This window comes from Salmo salar, chromosome ssa18 (genome assembly GCF_905237065.1).
Source record: "Salmo salar chromosome ssa18, Ssal_v3.1, whole genome shotgun sequence".
Taxonomy (NCBI): Eukaryota; Metazoa; Chordata; class Actinopteri; order Salmoniformes; family Salmonidae; genus Salmo; species Salmo salar.
The window spans coordinates 60,223,525-60,236,473 of NC_059459.1; positions in this window are offsets into that span (position 1 = coordinate 60,223,525).

The window sequence follows — 12,949 nt, forward strand, 5'->3', positions numbered from 1 at the left end:
TGAAAAACAAATATGCCCCTAGAATTAGACGTAATAAGAAAGGGAGATCAGAGAAAGCAAAGAATCAGTACATTGCAATGGACCCTGAAGGGTAGCGTGTGCCATAATACATTTGTTTTTAAAAAGCTTGCTCAGACTATTGTGATTTCTCTCGCTGTGCAGCTCCCCTGTGCTGTGTAAATGCATGGTGCTCTGCAATCTTTAAATTAATCTACAGTAGAGGACAGATTATGGTAGATTATGACAGAGATAAAGCATAAACCACACTCTCCCCCCCCCCCCAGTGTTCATGTTGCGTGCGTCACCCCTCCACCCCCCACTCTCTATTCTTTCATCTAGGCCTCCTTACTCTTACTACTTAATTGGTTAACCTATTTTCTTTCTACCCATAGAAACAAGGTTTAGGCTATTTACAGACATTCTATAAGGCAGTACCACACTTGGGAATTCTAACTAATGACCTTAATAGGAAAGGTCATTTGCAATCACTAGTCCGGAGAAATATAGGAGGAATGTGTAGGAGAAATTATAGAAACATGACACTAATGATCCTTGGTGGTAAATCCCAATTAAGACAATTTGATCATATTTAATTGACAAATTAAATACAATTACAGAATGCATTTTGATGTGAAATTTGCATGATACATGAATTCCCTATTGGCCACATTAACTGTGACACATTAAACATGTGTTTTTCTTATCTTCCTCCAAACCAAGTGACCATGCTGAAATCTGCTTGCTGTATGAAAAGCCTTTTACAGTGAACACAGTTTCTCCTTCCATGTTAATACCATCAGTGTCCATTTCATTTTTACATTACTCTAGCCAGTGAAGTGTATGACAAGTTGTGTGTGAATGAAAATGCACAACATTGAGCCACTCAACCAAAATTCAAAAAGGTCACAGCTGATGCGTGACAAACACACGTCAAATCAAACGAGGAGGAGAGCAAAGAGAGATGCAGAGAGAGAATGAAAGGCTCTGGCTGCTTTGTGGTCCTCAGCAACAAGTCATGATAACAGGCGAAAGACAGCCCTCCATACAAGCTCTGTTGGTGAACCTAGTTGAAGTGAGTCAAGAATAAAGGCAAGAGAATCAGGCTTGTTTGATGAGCAGCGTTTGGTATCCTTTAATCCAGTGATTCTCTACTGTTGGGTTGTGAGGTTTCGAATGGGTCGCAGGTGTCTGGGGAAAAAATATATTTATATATTTTTGGGGGTTGAGAAATACTCTAGTCTGAATTTAAACAACTAAACCCAGGTAGAAAGTGATTTAAATAATTTAATCTCTGAACAATTTTTCTTCAATCACAGTATTTTTAATATAGAGCTATTAGCAGCGCTATTTAGCGGATTTGGTAGATTTTATGGTCTCAAAATAGTGATCTTATTAATGTTCTTAAATGGAGAATATGGGCAAAATGTAATTTCCTTTTTTCCTTTGTCATATAATTGCTACTTCTATCAATATAGCATTAAAAATACTTTTCCAGATTGCATTTTGGCAATTTCTCCGCAATGCGAATATTGGGTCGCGATATTTTATCTCAACGACCCAAAACCAAACTTTGCGTGAGCGCTGGGGCCTGCGGGAAGATACACAATTTGCATCTGGGGGAAAAACGTAATGTTTGGCCTAGTGCGAGTGCAGGAACCAGGGTGGACTGTCTTTGGTAGCTGACACACCCCCTCTGACATTTTTCTGGGTCAATGTGACATCTTGCTGTTATGTCTCTTCTCTTGCACATGTACGCTCCCCTACGTATTTAATTGGACAGTGAAGCTAAAACTTTTCATTTAGCTCTACTCCAGCATTTTGGATCTGAGATCAAATGTTTTATATTAGGCGATAGTACAGAATGTCACCTTTTATTTGAGGGTATTTTCATACAGTCCATTCGGAAAGTATTCAGACCCCTTGACTTTATGTATTTTTTTCCTTTCACTGTCCACATTGTTACAGCCATATTCAAAAATGTATTTAATTGTTTTTTTCCCCCTCAATCTACACACAATACCCCATAATGACAAAGCAAAAACAGTTTTTTAGAATTTTTTGCAAATGTATTAAAAATAAGGGAAATATCACATTTACATAAGTATTCAGACACTTTACTCAGTACTTTTGCTACAAGACCATGGTGATTGCCTACGGAGCTGTGAAGGGAACGGCACCTCCATACCTTCAGGCTCTGATCAGGCCCTACACCCAAACAAGGGCACTGCGTTCATCCACCACTGGCCTGCTGGCCCCCCTACCTCTGAGGAAGCACAGTTCCCGCTCAGCCCAGTCAAAACTGTTCGCTGCTCTGGCACCCCAATGGTGGAACAAGCTCCCTCACGACGCCAGGACAGTGGAGTCAATCACCACCTTCCGGAGACACCTGAAACCCCACCTCTTTAAGGAATACCTAGGATAGGATAAAGTAATCCTTCTAACCTCCCCCCCCTTAAAATATTTAGATGCACTATTGTAAAGTGGTTGTTCCACTGGATATCATAAGGTGAATGCACCATTTTGTAAGTCGCTCTGGATAAGAGCGTCTGCTAAATGACTTAAATGTAAATGTAAATGTACTTTGTTGAAGCACCTTTGGCAGCGATTACAGCCTTGAGTCTTCTTGGGTATGACGCTATAAGCTTGGCACACCTGTATTTGGGGAGTTTCTCCCATTCTTCTCTGCAGATCCTCTCAAGCTGTATCAGGTTGGATGGGGAGCGTCGCTGCACAGCCATTTTCAGGTCTCTCCAGAGATGTTTGATCGTGTTCAAGTCCAGGCTCTGGCTGGGCCACTCAAGGACATTCAGAGACTTGTCTCGAAGCCACTCCTGCGTTGTCTTGGCTGTGTGCTTAGGGTTGTTGTCCTGTTGGAAGCTGAAACTTTGCCCCAGTATGAGGCCCTGAGCGTCTGGAGCAGGTTTTCATCAAGGATCTCTCTGTACTTTGTTCTGTTCATCTTTCCCTCGATCCTGACTAGTCTCCCAGTCCCTGCTGCTGAAAAACATCCCCACAACATGATGCTGTCACCACCATGCTTCACCGTAAGGATGGTGCCAGGTTTCCTCCAGACGTGATGCTTGGCATTCAGGCCAAAGAGTTCAATCTTGGTTTCATCAGACCAGAGAATCTTTAGGTGCCTTTTGGCAAACTCCAAGGGGGCTGTCATGTGCGTCTTACTGAGGAGTGGCTCCCCTCTGGCCACTCTACCATAAAGGCTTGATTGGTGGAGTGCTGCAGAGATGGTTGTCCTTCTGGAAGTTTCTCCCATCTCCACAGAGGAACTCTAGAGCTCTGTCAGAGGCCCTTCTCCCCGAATTGCTCAATTTGGTCGGGCGGCCAGCTCTAGGAAGAGTCTTGGTGGTTCCAAACTTCTTCCATTTAAGAATGATGGAGGCTACTGTGTTCTTGGGAATCTTCAATGCTGCAGAAATGTTTTGGTACCCTTCCCCAGATCTGTGCCTCGACACAATCCTGTCTCGTAGCTCTACAGACAATTCCTTAGACCTCATGGCTTGCTTTTTGCTCTGACATGCACTGTCAACTGTGGGACCTTACAGTTGAAGTCGGAAGTTTACATACACCTTAGCCAAATACATTTAAACTCAGTTTTTCACAATTCCTGACATTTAATCCTAGTACAAATTCCCTGTATTAGGTCAGTTAGGATCACCACTTTATTTTAAGAATGTGAAATGTCAGAATAATAGTAGAGTGACTTATTTCAGCTTTTATTTCTTTCATCACATTCCCAGTGGCTCAGAAGTTTACATACACTCAATTAGTATTTGGTAGCATTGCCTTTAAATAGTTTAACTTGGGTCAAACATTTCGGGTAGCCTTCCACAAGCTTCCCACAATAAGTTGGGTGAATTTTGGCCCATTCCTCCTGAACTGGTGTAACTGAGTCAGGTTTGTAGGCCTCCTTGCTCGCACACACCTTTTCAGTTCTGCCCACAAATTTTCTATAGAATTGAGGTCAAGGCTTTATGATGGTCACTCCAATACCTTGACTTTGTTGTCCTCAAGCCGTTTTGCCACGACTTTGGAAGTATGCTTGGGGTCATTGACCATTTGGAAGACCCATTTGCGACCAAGCTTTAACTTCCTGACTGATGTCTTGAGATGTTGCTTCAATATATACACATCATTTTCCGTCCTCATGATGCCATCTATTTTGTGAAGTGCACCAGTCCCTCCTGCAGCAAAGCATCCCCACAACATGATGCTGCCACCCCCGTGTAACGCTTGTCGTCGGATAAAGCGGACCGAGACGCAGCGGGGAAATGTGCACTCATCTTTTTTATTTAGTTGGCAAAGAAGGTGACCAAAAATAAACACTTCCACAAACAGAAACAACGACAAATAACAGTCTTGTAAGGCTTGAAGCTATACACAGAAACAATCTCCCACAAAACACAAACAAAACACATAGCTATATATAGGACTCTCAGAGGCAACTAAAAACACCTGCCTCCAATTGAGAGTCCAACACCCAATTACCTAGACATAGAAATACTAAACTAAAGAGAACATAGAAATACAAAAAACATAGAACATAACCCCAAAATAATAAATCAAACACCCTTCTAAACAAACCAACCACCCCGAACCACATAAAACAAATACCCCCTGCCACGTCCTGACCAAACTACAATACAAATAACTCCTATTACTGGTCAGGACGTGACACCCCATGCTTCACGGTTGGGATGGTGTTCTTCGGCTTGCAAGCCTCCCCCTTTTTCCTCCAAACATAACGATGGTCATTATGGCCAAACAGTTCTATTTTTGTTTCATCAGACCAGAGGACATTTCTCCAAAAAGTACTATCTTTGTCCCCATGTGCAGTTGCAAACTGTAGTCTGGCTTTTTTATGGCGGTTTTGGAGCAGTGGCTTCTTCCTTGCTGAGCGGACTTTCAGGTTATGTCGATATAGGACTTGTTTTACTGTGGATATAGATACTTTTGTACCTGTTTCTTCCAGAATCTTCACAAGGTCCTTTGCTTTTGTTCTGGGATTGAGTTGCACTTTTCGCACCAAAGTACATTCATCTCTAGGAGACAGAATGCGTCTCCTTCCTGAGGGGTATGACAGCTGCGTGGTCCCATGGTGTTTATACTTGCGTAATATTGTTTGTACAGATGAACGTGATACCTTCAGGCATTTGGAAATTGCTCCCAAGGATGAACCAGACTTGTGGAGGTCTACAATTTTTTTCCTGAGGTCTTGGCTGACTTCTTTTGATATTCCCATGTTGTCACGCAAAGAGGCACTGAGTTTGAAGATAGGCCTTGAAATACATCCACAGGTACACCTCCAATTGACTCAAATTATGTCAATTAGCCTATCAGCAGCTTCTAAAGCCATGACATCATTTTCTGGAATATTCCAAGCTGTTTAAAGTCAGTCAACTTAGTGTATGTAAACTTCTGACCCACTGGAATTGTGATACAGTGAATTATAAGTGAAATAATCTGTCTGTAAACAATTATTGGAAAAATGACTTGTCATGCACAAAGTAGATGTCCTAACCGACTTGCCAAAACTATAGTTTGTTAACAATAAATTTGTGGAGTGGATGAAAAACGAGTTTTAATGACTCCAACCTAAGCGTATTTAAACTTCCGACTTCAACTGTATATAGACAGGTGTTTGCCTTTCCAAATCATGTCCAATCAATTGAATTTACCACAGGTGGACTCCAATTAATTATGGGGTACTGTGTGTAGATTGATGAAAACATTTTTAAAATCCAAATCTCTTTTACCATTTAGATATTAAAGCACTTTATGCATCTAGTCCCCCCATTTGTAGGTGTCTTAAGTATTTGGACAAATTCACTTAGGGTATTACATTTAGTCAAAGGTTTAGTGTTTGGTCCCACATTCCTGCACGAGATGACTACATCATGCTTGTAACTCTACAAACTTGTTTGATGCATTTGGAGTTTGTTTTGGTTGTGTTGTGCCGAATAGAAATGAATGGTAAATATTGTCTTTTTGGAATCACATTGCAAATAACAATAGAATGTTTCTGAACACTTCTACATTGTGGATGCCACCATGTTTACGGATAATTATGAATTAATTGTGAATAATGATGAGTGAGAAAATTACAGAAGCATAAATATCATACTCCCCAAAATGCTAACCTCCCCTGTTATTGGTAATGGTGAGAGGTTAGCATGTTTTGGGGGTATGATATAAAATGCTAACCTCCCCTGTTATTGGTAATGGTGAGAGGTTAGCATGTTTTGGGGGTATGATATAAAATGCTAACCTCCCCTGTTATTGGTAATGGTGAGAGGTTAGCATGTTTTGGGGGCATGATCTTTGCATATGGAACTCTCACTCATTATTCACGATTCATTCATGAATAACCTTAATTAATGTAGACATGTTTTAGAGACATTCTATTCCTATTTAAAATAAAAGTGACTCCAAAAATGACACCATACATTATTTACCATTCATTTCTATTGTGTACAACAAACCAAAACAATCAAAGCAAACTGCAAATGCATCCAACAAGTTTGTAGTCACAAGCTTGAGGTAGTAATTGCTAGCTTGGAATATGGGAACAAATACATTTTGACTAAATGAAATACACTATAAGTTAATTTGTCCAAATAATTATACTGAGTATACAAAACATTAGGAACACCTAATATTGAGTTGCGCACCCCATAAATGTTTATTGAAATGTATGTATGTCTGAATTGGTGTATGTATGTCTGAATTTTTGTCTAGACTTTTTTCATCTTTTTACTTTATGTTGAAGGTTGGGTATTACGTCCCAGCCGTTGTCATGTCCAATTGAGTGGATCCATGTCTGTGAAATGCTAAGTTGTGTATTGTCTAAAAAACTAAATCTTACAATAGTTTTTTAATACATGGGTTGCTTGCTGGACTCCCCTTTGGAGAGAGGCTGATACTGCCTGAGTGTACAAAACACTAAGAACACCTTCCTACTATTGAGTTGCACCCCTGCCCCCTACCTCTTTTTCCCTCAGAACAGCCTCAATTTGTCTGGGAATGGACTCTACAAGGTGTTGAAAGCATTCTATAGGGATGCTGGCCCATGTAGACTCCAATGCTTCCCACAGTTGTGTCAAGTTGGCTGGATGTCCTTGGTGGACCATTCTTGATACACACGGGAAACTGTTAAGTGTGGGAAAAACCCAGCAGTGTTGCAGTTCTTGACACAAACCGGTACGCCTGGCACCTACTACCATACCCCGTTCAAATGCACTTAAATATTTTGTCTTGCCCATTCACCCTCTGAAAGGCACGCATACACAATCCATGTCTCAAGACTTTAAAAAAATCCTTCTTTAACCGGTCTCCTCCCCTTCATCGACACTGATTGAAGTGGATTTAACAAGTGACATCAATAATGAATAATAGATTTTTACCTGGATTCACCTGGTCTGTGTCATAGAAAGAGCAGGTGATCTTAATGTTTTGTGTAGAACACCATTACATGCTGGGACTAGACACACAAAGTGCATTCATTTCTAAACGGTAAAAGAGATGTATGGAAATACATATAAAAGGTGACATTATGTACTGTTGCCTCAAACATTTGATCTCAAATCCAAAATGCTGGACTATAGTGCCAAGTTAAATGTAATAGCTTCACTGTCCAAGTAAATAAGTAGGGGAGAGTACATGTGAATCCCCAACATACAATGCAGCATTAGCTTGACCAATCAATGGCTTCCCAATGATGAAATGCAGAGCAAATTCCCATGCAAACATTTGAAAGTATGGTCAATGAATCACATACTGTAGATGTTACACTTTTCCCCATTATGCACACAACAACCATTGGTAGGCTATGTGTACCATATAAATGGGATGGCACTCACATTCTATCTATGGGTACTGGACTTGATTTCACTACATTCAAAAAAATATAAATTTCAATTATTTCAGTCTGTATGAAATCAAGAGTACCTGATGTAGCCTCGTTTCTAAGGCAACATGATGGTGAAAAGCCCCCATGAGGTAACTAGGCTGGCTACCTGTTGAAGTTTATGCCAAGTCACCAGCAGAACGTCTGACTGCGAGGCAACAATTGCAAATAAGTTTGTAAAAAGTTTGCAAAAGGTTTGGTTCAATTATTGTGCTGACAGGCCATTGACTGTCGTCAGGGAATGAAAAAAATAAATAAAAACGAACTTGCTAGAATCTTGGTCCAGTGAAGGCGTCCTGCATCCCCGATTTTTGGGAGAAGGTGCCCACGTGACGGAGCCAGCAAGCAATACAGCGGTCGTTCGTTTTAATACACGGCGCCAGAGCAGCAAGCGGGGCAGAAATACTCGTCGAGGGAAGAAATAAAACCTTTCCGAACAAAAATTCTACTCACTCGTCGCGACACAACAGACCATGGACGGTAATGCGCTGACCGAAGATGAGCTGTTTTCCTCCTGCCTCCTGAACCTCACCTGGGAGAATTCTTATGAGCAGGTAGGAACGTGACTCCACTCTTCCTCGCCGACTCTATGAAAGTATCCATCCTGTCCTCTGCCGCGAGCAGGTGCATGCTTTAGGATTTATTCAAACCCATTGAGAAGCGCAGCAGTGAATAGCTCGTAGTCTAGGCTGCTATGTATCATTTTAATAACCGAGGTAGACATAAATGAAGTTTAGGAAATCGTGCAAAGCAATTTAACCATGTCTGGAAAATGCAACGTGATGATGGCGACAAATCAGTTAAAGGGGCAATCAGCAGTTGCTACATACATTTTTTGAATTATAAATTAATTAAATATGTACCCATTTGATTCTTGAAGAATATAATTTAGAAATGCCTCATGAGTTTAGTTCAACGGTCGTACCCCATAAAAACCCAACATATAAGCTTGTTTTATTCCATTGTTTGAAAACAAAGTAAATATAAAACATTTTATAGCCTCAAAACATGGTTAAAACTAGAATGTTGATATCATGAATGGTCAGCCCTTGCATCCATATCCCTGTCAATGAACTTGAGTGGTTACATTTCTCCAGCCCCATCCTTGAAACATGGGCGGGAAAAGCTTTGATATTATTTCAACTCCTGATTCCCACTTTAAGAAGAGTTGTCTTTATTTAAATTTAGCCTAATTCTTATGGCGGTGTCACACTATGCTACTTTACTGCACTATGGCTACATCACTGTCCCCATGCTGGGGCATCCCACCAAATAAACCTTTGGAAACTTGATAGGCTTATCATGACATGTGAGGTGACATCACCCATTCAATATAACCTGACCTGTAGGCTACTTAAGCAATAAAGCCTGGGGGGGTGTGGTATATGGCCAGTATACCACGGCTAAGGGCTGTTCTTACGCATGACATAACGCGGAGTGCCTGGACACAGCCCTTGGCCATGGTATATTGGCCATATACCACACCGCCCCGGGGTGATTTATTGCTATTGTAAATTGGTTACCAACGTAATTAGAGCGGTAAAAAATAAATGTTTTGTCATACCCGTGCTATATGGTCTGATATACCACGGCTGTCAGACAATCAGTATTCAGGGCTCGAACCATCCAGTTTATAATATCATACATAATATAAAATTGCAATAAATACAAACTCACTGCAATTTCTTACTAATTTGACTTTCCATTACATCAGAATGCCTCTGTCCCACTCAAAATAGTTTTAAATTTCCATCTTCAGGCATTATGAACCTTTTGGTTCAGTCTGGATATAACTTTTCTACTTGTGATATGCTGATGGAATTGAATTGCATCGGCTAAGTGCCTGCCCTATACTCTCCAGGAAACAGCAACCCCCATAACTCAGATAGGCTACCATTCTAAAGTTACACAGCTTTGGGCAAGGGATCAAACAACTACTGCACGCCCTCGAAATCAATAATGAATTAACCCAATAGAGAGAATAAATCTTATGCCAGAAGTCCTATCAATAAATCAGAACCAACAGGAACACAACATTGCTTTGAAGGAACTCAAATTTTATATTTGATATCCACTGGCTGCATGCTCCATAGTTAAACTACATTTTGCATTAAAAGCATAAGTGAGTCAGGGCCTCCCGAGTGGCGCAGTGGTCAAAGGCACTGCATCACAGTGCCACTAGAGATTCTGTGTTCGAGTCCAGGCTCTGTCACAGCCGGCCGCGACCGGGAGACCCATGGGGCGGCGCACAATTGGCCCAGCGTCGTCCGGCTTAGGGGAGAGTTTGGCCGGCAGGGATGTCCTTGTCCCATCGTACACTAGCGCCTCCTGTGACGGGCCGGGCGCAGTGCACGCTGACACGGTCGCCAGGTGTACGTAGTTTCCTCCGACACATTGGTGCGGCTGGCTTCCGGGTTAAGTGGGCATTGTGTTTCGGAGGACACACGGCTCTTGACCTTCGCCTCTCCCGAGTCCGTACGTGTGTTGCAGCTATGAGACAAGACTGTAACTACCAATTCGATGCAATGCCTGTATACGTGAGGCAATTTGAAGTGATATACAAGTTATTGGTTTTCAAACAAAGCTACCTGATGATGAGCAGTATTGCCAGGTTTTCATCCTGCAGCACTAGGCCTACAACTGCTTCTACAGAACAGCCATATAGTGTCTGGAGATAATTACCTGTCTTCATCGAATTCCAAGGATTGTAATTTGCGAACGTGTGAACTATAATCATCTCCCTAACAAGAACGGGAGTGAATCTATTTGCTGTGAGTGTTATGAGGGTTCACAACTATTTTGCAAATCGTTTCGCTTGATTGATGCCAAAATAACGGGTAGGTTTCTTGAATTCCTTGATTTTAAATTTACTTGGATGGCGTCTCCTGGGTTAAGGATACATTTCTTGGAAAGGTTGCTTTTATGTAATTGTATTCAGGTCAGTTGCAATACTGTTGCAGGAGGACACATTGAAACAATAAAACACTTGCTGTTTAGCATGGAGAACTGTTTTGAATTACAAGCAATTGCGAATTAAAGCGGATTAGGTGCTTAAACCAGGCTTTTAATTGGCAATGCAAAAAAAATCCTATTGCAGCAGTATTTAGGCGGGGAAAACAAAAGGCATCCCAAACATTATTAATGTCATTGTGAATGCTATATAATTGTGCCACCATTAAGACTTTGCCGATTGCATTGCGAAACCCAAGCAGAAACTCTCAATCCACATGTGCAAATGAGTGGGGCAACAGAAACTAAGCGATGTAATTAAAAACTCTGAGCCACATAATTTCACACATTTACCATACAGATCATACAAAGTACCAGTGTGCTTACTACTACATATGGGCTGCATATACAGCGCATTCGGAAGGTATTCAGACCCCTTCCCTTTTCCCACATTTTGTTACGTTACAGCCGTGTTCTAAAATGGATTAAAACATTTTTTTCTCAACAATCTACACACAATACCCCATAATGACAAAGTGAAAACAGGTTTTTAGACATTTTGAAAAACAGATACCTTATTTGCGTAAGTATTCAGACCATTTGCAATGAGACTCGATATTGGGCTCAGGTGTATCCTGTTTCCATTGATCATCCTTGAGATGTTTCTTCAACTTGATTGGAGTCCACCTGATTTGGAAAGGCACACACCTGTCTATATAAGGCCCCACAGTTGGCAGTGCATGTCAGATCAAAAACCAAGCCATGAGGTCGAAGGAATTCTCTGTAGAGCTCAGAGACGGGATTGTGTCGAGGCACAGATCTGGGGAAGGGTACCAAAAACGTGTGTTTCTTGACCGATTCCATTTGGTTAATGATGTTTGTCCCCCAAGCCTATTTCACTTCCTCAGGAACCAGAATTAATCTAAGATCATTTAAGAAATCTGGAATTAATTTTGACGTTTTTGCCGAGGATGTTTTAGTTGTGCAATTTTACATCTAACTAAAGTGTTTGGTGCTGTATTTCTCAAGTTCAAAAATGTGCAAGGTGTTGTCTCATTTAAACAAAGTCAGACCTTCTGGGCAGGTCTGTCTCACTGTCTATGTTATTGTATAGAGCGCAATCACTGCAGCTGTTCACCCAATGTTAAGTGGGTGATATGTACATGGCCAAATCAAAACCAAACCTTCCATACTCCATTTTAGACACGACTGACTTTATGACCAAAATGATCCTATTTGCACTTTGTAGTCAATTTTGACACTAGAGTTATCGTTTCGAATCGATGCCACATAGGCTGTTTTCAAAGGGATTTAGAAAGTTGGCTATCCTACATTTTACAATGTACATTTCTTTTTAATCTGTCTGTCTGCATATTTCAAGACATGGCATATGGGGGTGCGGTAAAATACCCAATGGGTTGGACCATACTTTTCTCATTAATCATTTTGAAAAAAAGTTTTACTTGAAATCAAATGATCCTCCATCGTTAAGACAGTGGATGAATCAAATGCTTTATTAAAATATTTAAAAAAAAATGTGGGCTACAGAGAGAAACAAAATTGCACAGAAGCCATATGACAAATTATTACAAGCACAAAAACTATCCAAAGGATAAAAAATTAGGAAGAAAATGTTATTATGAGAACAAAAAAGACTGGTATGGATACTGTGGGAATATGTATCTTCAGAAAGTATTAACACCTCGTCACGTTTTACAAATGTTGTTGTGTTACATCCTGAATATAAAATGGATTAAATTGAAAATTAGATATTTTTTTGGTCACTGGCCTGCACATAGTACCCCATAATGTATGTCAAAGTGGAATTATGTTTTCTGTCATTTTTACATATTAATTAAAAATGAAAAGCTGAAATGTTTTGTCAAGTATTCAACCCCTTTGTTATGGCAAGCCTAAATAAGTTCAGGAGTAAACATTTGCTTAACGAGTCACATTATAAGTTGCATGGTCTTACTGTGTGTGCAATAATGGTGTTTAACATGATTTTTGAATGTCTACCTCATGTCTGTAACACACATGTACAATTATCTGTAAGGTTCCTCAGTCAAGCAGTGAATT